This window comes from Ovis aries, chromosome X, assembly GCF_016772045.2.
Source record: "Ovis aries strain OAR_USU_Benz2616 breed Rambouillet chromosome X, ARS-UI_Ramb_v3.0, whole genome shotgun sequence".
Lineage (NCBI taxonomy): Eukaryota > Metazoa > Chordata > Mammalia > Artiodactyla > Bovidae > Ovis > Ovis aries.
The window spans coordinates 66,748,504-66,755,717 of NC_056080.1; positions in this window are offsets into that span (position 1 = coordinate 66,748,504).

The following is a 7,214-nucleotide window of genomic DNA, read 5'->3' on the forward strand; positions in this document are numbered from 1 at the left end:
GAGTACATCAAGGCTGTATATTGTCACCCTGCTTATTTAACTTATATGTAGAGTACATCATGAGAAACGCTGGACTGATTGCTGGGAGAAATATCAATAACCCCAGATATGCAGATGACACCACCCTTATGGCAGAAAGTGAAGAAGAACTAAAGAGCCTCTTGATGAAAATGAAAGAGGAGAGTGAAAAAGTTGGCTCAACATTCAGAAAACGAAGATCATGGCATCTAGTCCCATCATTTCATGGCAAATAGATGGGGAAACAGTCGAAACAGTGGCTGACTTTATTTTTCTGGGCTCCAAAATCATTGCAGATAGTGATTGCAGCCATGAAATTAAAAGATGCTTACTCCTTGGAAGGAAAGCTATGACCAACCTAGAAAGCATATTCAAAAGCAGAGACATTACTTTGCCAACAAAGGTCTGTCTAGTCAAGGCTATGGTTTTTCCAGTAGTCATGTATGGATGTGAGAGTTGGACTATAAAGAAAGCTGACTGTCGTAGAGCTGATGCTTTTGAACTGTGGTGTTGGAGAAGACTCTTGAGAGTCCCTTGGACTACAAGGAGATCCAACCAGTCCATTCTGAAGGAGATTAGTCCTGGGTGTTCATTGGAAGGAGTGATGTTGAAGCTGAAACTCCAGTACTTTGGCCATCTGATGAGGAGAGCTGACTCATTGGAAAAGACCCTGATGCTGGGAAAGATTGAGGGCAGGAGGAGAAGGGGACGACAGAGGATGAGATGGTTGGATGGCATCACCGACACAATGGACATGGGTTTGGGTGAACTCTGGGAGTTGGTGATGGACAGGGAGGCCCGGTGTGCTGAGGTTCACGGGGTCGCAAAGAGTCGGACATGACTGAGTGACTGAACTAAACTGAATTTATCAGTTCTTCAATCCATATCCATCTCTCCTTCCCTTTCCCTTTTAGGCCTATGCTGACACTTGACATTAACTTTTCGGTGAAATCAAAGTGTGTATATAATACTGGTGATTGAAGGGTGGGTGCTATAAGTCACGGTGTGCCTTTAAGTGGGTTCCCCAGTACCTCTCTGTAACAGTTGTGTGTAGATATTTCAGGTCATCTAAAGATGTCAGGGTCAGGAATCTTGCCCACTCAAGTTTCTAGGATGATTTATAAACTGGCATTTTAAACAGAAAACAAGGTCTAAGCCAGGCGTAGTTAATATATGCTGGATAGTTAACTTATAAGGTATTCAAAATCAAATATACCAATAGCGTGAACTGAAGGGAACATTTTGGGGTGGGATGGACAGAAAGAACAGGAATGGCTTCTCCATCTTTTTCTCCAGGTGATTTTGACCTCAGACTTAAAAAACAACGGAGAAAGGGCTTAGTCAGTACCTATATCTGTATAATGCTGCTGTTCTGTGCTCAGTCATGTCTGACTCTTTGCAACCCCATGGACTCTGTCAGGCTCCTCTGTCCATGGGATTCTCCAGGTAAGAACACTGGAGCAGGTTGGCATTTCCTCCACTAGGGGATCTTCCCGACCCAGGGACCATCTTGCATTGGCAGGCAGATTCTTTCCCACTGCACCACCTGGGAAGTCAATATCTGTACAAGGGCTGTTAGATAATAGCACTAAAATGAATCTTGGAATATATTCCTATTTAGGCTGAATGATTTTCCTGTTTAAAAATGTAGATGCTACTGGTCCTCACATGTGGAGAAAAGGGATTAACTCAGATGCTGGAGAAGATATTATTATTAGGGATGTTTTCTTTTTAATTTGAACAGGAGGGCAGAATTTGGGCTTAGTTGCCAAGTTGGTCTCTCCTTAGGAATAATTCTATACTTTCATGTTAACAGAGCCTTAGACACTCTTCCGTTCTTTTCCTTCTCCCAGGAAAGGGCAGGGCCAAGACAAAATCTGGAGGGGCTACACCCAAGATTCTGAAAGAAGCTGAATGATGTGCTCCTCTGGCTTCTTCTAAGTAAGCAGTCTGATTCAAGAGCTTTAGATAGGTTTGCCACCCATACAGATGATAGAGCACTTCTTGGAAATTATTTGTATTACTTTAACATAGTACATGAAACTTTGGGTGCTTATTCTGCAATAAGTAAATATAGTAAATGTAACACCTGCTGTTTATTAGCTGCTATGTAATACTACAGTTGTGATGGGCCTCTCTAACTTTTAATCATAAGAGCCCTCAACCAGCTAAAGTCTTTCGCTAATTGTTTAAATATTTTATTTCAAACTTTTTTTCCTTATTGCGTGGCATTTGGGATGCATGATCTTAGTTCCCCACCAAGGACTGAACCCATGCCTCCTACAGTGGAAGCTCAGTCTTAACCACTGGACCACCAGGGGAAGTCCATTTTGCTAATTATTAATGTCCAAGCTTTGGTAGGCAGTGTATTCTTTTAACCCCAGAAGGGGAAGAGAAAGATGGTAGCTTTGTAAGCTTGGATAGACATTCTAAGCCACAGTTTTGATACACAATTAGCAGCATAATGTCTGTTTAGTTCTAAGGTAGTGTAGATGAGCAGATGAAGTGTGCATATCTACAGGTGAACTTGTAAAACTTAACACCATTTGCACTTTAATCAATCTCTAACACCTACTTTAATCAATCTTTCCCATATTGTTCTAGAATTGCACTGTTCAATATGGTAGCCATTAGCCATTTGTTGCTGTTGAGCATTTGGAATGTGCCTTGTCCAAAATGAGACACACTGTAAGTGTAAAATACCAGATTTTGAAGACTCACTATGAAAAAAACCCAATGAAAGTATCTTCATTTTTATATGGATCACATTTAAATATTTTTATTTAATGGGTGAAATAAACACCCATTGTTTATTTGTTGTATTAATGTTCTTAATGTTGTATTAACATTAATTGCAACTTTTATCTTTATTCCTTTTGTAACAGGGCTGCTGGAGCTTCCTAGGTGGCTCAGTGGTAAAGAATCTGCCTGCCGATGCAGGAGACATGGGTTCAATCCCTGGGTCAGGAAGATCCCCTGGAGAGGGAAATGGCAACACACTCTAGTATTCTTGCCTGAGAAATCTCATGGGCAGAGGAGCTGGGAGGGCTACAGTCCATGGGGTCAGAGTTGAACACGACTTAGCAACTAAACAACAACAATGTAGCTGCTAGAGATTTTTAAATTACATGCGACTTGCATTTTATTCCCACTAGACAGCACTATTCTAGAACATTTGGTATAGATAGTGGAAACTGCATTTTGTATCAGTCAGCAACACTATCCACTGAGAAATTCAACAATATTTCAGAGGCTTTGGGTCCGCCAAAAACAAGAAGGAAAACCTCGGACCAGCACAATGAATAGTACATAGTGGGAGCACAACATACATTTACCTATTAGCTGAGGAAACAAACTCTAAATTCAGATGGGCCCTTGTTCACTCCATTACTCCTCAATGCTCCCCTCTAATATCATTTGCCATGGGGATGGATAATTATGCTATGTGTATCTTTTAAGGTTTTTGTAATACTTGATGTTTCCCCATTGAAGTACCTGCTTATTGTGAGTAGGGATCCTATTTCTCTACGTTTAAATGTTGAATGAGACATGATCACTATTTTAAAGCACTCACCTCAGCAGCAATTTACTTATTCTATATCTAGTACTTGAAATGCCATGTTCTTGGTTGCTTTTAGAGTAGAAGTGGAAGTGAGAAATATATTCAAGGGATTAGATCTGATAGAGTGCCTGAAGAACTATGGACAGAGGTTCCAGATATGGTATAGGGGGTGAAGGTGAATTCGCTCAGTCGTGTCTGACTCTTAGCAACCCCATGGACTGCAGCCCACCAGGCTCCCCCGTCCCTGGGATTCTCCAGGCAAGAACAGTGGAGTGGGTTGCCATTTCCTTCTCCAATGCATGAAAGTGAAAAGTGAAAGTGAAGTTGCTCAGTCATGTTCGACTCTTTGCGACCCTATGGACTGCAGCGTACCAGGCTCCTCCATCCATGGGATTTTCCAGGCAAGAGTACTGGAGTGGGGTGCCATTGCCTTCTCCGAAAAGAAGTGAAGTGAAAGGCAAAGGAGAAAAGGAAAGGTATACCCATTTGAATGCAGAGTTTCAAAGAATAGCAAGGAGAGATAAGAAAGCCTTCCTCAGTGATCAATGCAAAGAGGAAAACAATAGAATGCGAAAGACTAGAGATCTCTTCAAGAAAATTAGAGATACCAAGGAAACATTTCATGCAAAGATGGGCACAATAAACGACAGAAATGGTATGGACCTAACAGAAGCAGAAGATATTAAGAAAAGGTGGCAAGAATACACAGAAGATCTATACAAAAAAGATCTTCATCACCCAGATAACCATGATGGTGTGATCACTCACCTAGAGCCAGACATCCTGGAATGTGAAATCAAGTGGGCCTTAGGAAGCATAACTATGAACAAAGCTAGTGAAGGTGATGGAATTCCAGTTGAGCTATTGCAAATCCTAAAAGATGATGCTGTGAACATGGTGCACTCAATATGCCAGCAAATTTGGAACACTTAGCAGTGGCCACAGGACTGGAAAACGTGTTTTCATTACAGTCCCAAAGAAAGGCAATGCCAAAGAATGCTCAAACTCCTGCACAATTGCACTAATCTCACACTCTAGGAAAGTAATGCTCAAAATTCTCCAAGCCAGGCTTCAATAGTACATGAACTGTGAACTTCCAGATGTTCAAGCTGGATTTAGAAAAGGCAGAGGAACCAGAAATCAAATTGCCAACATCCGCTGGATCATGGAAAAGCAAGAGTTCCAGAAAAACATCTATTTCTGCTTTATTGACTATGCCAAAGCCTTTGACTGTGTGGATCACAAGAAACTGTAGAAAATTCAAGAGATGGGAATACCAGACCACCTGACCTGCCTCCTGAGAAATCTGTATGCAGGTCAGGAAGCAAGTTAGAACTGTACATGGAACAACAGACTGGTTCCAGATAGGGAAAGGAGTATGTCAAGGCTGCATATTGTCACCCTGCTTATTTAACTTATACGCAGAGTACATCATCCAAAATCCCAGACTGGATGAAGCACAAGCTGACATCAAGATTGCTGGGAGAAATATCAATAACCTCAGATATGTGGATGACACCACCCTTATGGCAGAAAGCGAAGAACGAAAGAGCCTCTTGATCAAGTCAAAGAGGAGAGTGAAAAAGTTGGCTTTAAACTCAACAATCAGAAAACTAAGATCATGGCATCTGGTCCTATCACTTCATGGCAAATAGATGGGGAAACAGTGGTAACAGTGACAGACTTTATTTTGGGGGGCTCCAAAATCACTGCAGATGGTGACTGCACCCATGAAATTAAAAGATGATTGCTCATTGGAAGAAAAATTATGACCAACCTAGACAGCACATTAAAAAGCAGAGACATTACTTTGCCAACAAAGTTCTGTCTAGTCAAGGCTATGGCTTTTCCAGTGGTCATGTATGGATTTGAGAGTTGGGACTATAAAGAAAGCTGAGCGCCAAAGAATTGATGCTTTTGAACTATGGTTTTGGAGAAAACTCTTGAGAGTCCCTTGGACTGCAAGGAGATACAACCAGTCCATCCTAAAGAAAATCAGTCTTGAATATTCATTGAAGGACTGATGTTGAAGCTGAAACTCCAGTACTTTGGCCACCTGATGCGAAGAGCTGACTCATTTGAAAAGACCCCAATGCTAGGAAAGATTGAGGGCAGGAAGAGAAGGGGATGACAGAGGATGAGATGTTTGGACGGCATCACCAACTCAATGGACATGAGTTTTGAGTAAATTCTGGGAGTTGGTGATGGACAGGGAGTCCTGGCATGCTGCAGTCCATGGGGTTGCAAAGAGTCAGACACGACTGAGCGACTGAACTGAACTGTGAGTAGGGATCCTATTTCTCCATGTTTAAATGTTGAGTGAGACATGATCATAATTTTAAAGCACTCACCTCGGCAGCAACTTAGTCTAAATCTAGTACTTGAAATGCCATGTTCTTGGTTGTTTTCAGAGTACATAGTATTCTTCTGAATTTGCTTATTGGTGGCAAATCTCCACGTAGAGAAAGAATTCTCTGAAACAGCCAAGATTCATCTCAAGGATAGAAGTAACATGAACAAACCTGAATAAGGACTGCTTCTCTCAGTTGTTCACAAGTTCCAAATATCTTCTGAGCAACAATGACATTCTTAGAATGCCTGCGGTTGCCCAAAGCAACTTTAAAGGGCATTGACTTGGATGCCAATCAAGTAGTTGGCATACTAAGAGAAAAGGCTGCAATTTTTTCGCAGTCATTTCCTGTTTCAAATCGTTGTAAGTAGGGCCAAGAGCACATTTAATGAGACTGAGATGACCATTAACATTAAAGATTTGTAAAACACATTCCCGCCTCCTTCCAAACTTTTGGAAATGAAATCCCTTGATACTCACAGTGGCCAAAGTGATTTACAGAATTTACACTATGTGATCTTTAATCCTCCTCAGATTTGCCCTTTAAATTTTCCTTGGCAAACTTCCCCAATGTTTATTCTAAGAAATGATACCTCATAAGTAATTATTCTAGGACTTGAGACAAGTATTTTAAAAAACTAATTAGGGACTGTATTATGGCAGCAGAATTAAGAGCCCAATGTGAAAATAAGCTCTCAAATCAGATCTGACTTGGAAATACTCTGCCACTATGTGACTTTGGGCAAATTACCAAATAGAGTGGCAATAATATACCTCAGAATCAATATGAGGATTAATTTGTAAAACTTAATACCTTACAGCAATCAGAAAATATCATAGCTATTAGTAATCCATTTGCACAGTCTGATTTAAACATCGAATGAATTTAAAGACTTCAAAGAAACTGGACCCTAGCTTCCCTGTTTTTTAAATGATCATTAATATGAAAGTTGCTCAGTCATGTCCAACTCTTTGTGACCGCCATGGACTATACAGTCCATGGAATTCTCCAGGCCGGAATACTAAAGTGCGTAGCCTTTCCCTTCTCCAAGGGATCTTCCCAACCCAGGGATCGAATCCAGGTCTCCCACATTGCAGGCAGATTCTTTACCAGCTGAGCGACAAGGGAAGCCCAAGAATACTGGAGTGGGTAGCCCATCCCTTCTCCAGCAGATCTTCCCAACCCAGGGTCTCCTGCATTGCAGGCAGATTCTTTACTGACTGAGCTATGAGGGAAGCCCTCATAACAATATAGTTTATAATCCACTCTGATCTACCAGGTTC